Source organism: Arachis duranensis, chromosome 7 (genome assembly GCF_000817695.3).
Source record: "Arachis duranensis cultivar V14167 chromosome 7, aradu.V14167.gnm2.J7QH, whole genome shotgun sequence".
NCBI lineage: Eukaryota > Viridiplantae > Streptophyta > Magnoliopsida > Fabales > Fabaceae > Arachis > Arachis duranensis.
This window is the reverse complement of record NC_029778.3, coordinates 49,656,338-49,656,751: the sequence shown is the minus strand read 5'-3', so window position 1 is coordinate 49,656,751 and position 414 is coordinate 49,656,338.

Sequence of the window (414 nt, the reverse complement as noted above, 5' to 3'; positions counted from 1 at the left end):
AACTGGCACCCAAATGGGAGTTAAACGCCCAAACTGGCACTAAAGCTGGCGTTTAACTCCAAGAAGAGTCTCTGCACGAAAAATGCTTCATCGCTCAGCCCAAGCACACACCAAGTGGGCCCGGAAGTGGATTTTTATGTCATTTACTCATTTCTGTACACCTTAGGTTACTAGTTTTCTATAAGTAGGACCTTTGACTATTGTATTAGAGGTCTTTGGATCTTTATATCTTTTGATCACTTTTGATCTTAGATCACTGGGAGGCTGGCCATTCGGCCATTCCTAGACCTTATGCTTATGTATTTTCAACGGTGGAGTTTCTACACACCATAGATTAAAGTGTGGAGCTCTGCTGTACCTCGAGTATTAATGCAATTACTATTGTTCTTCCATTCAATTCCGCTTGTTATTGTT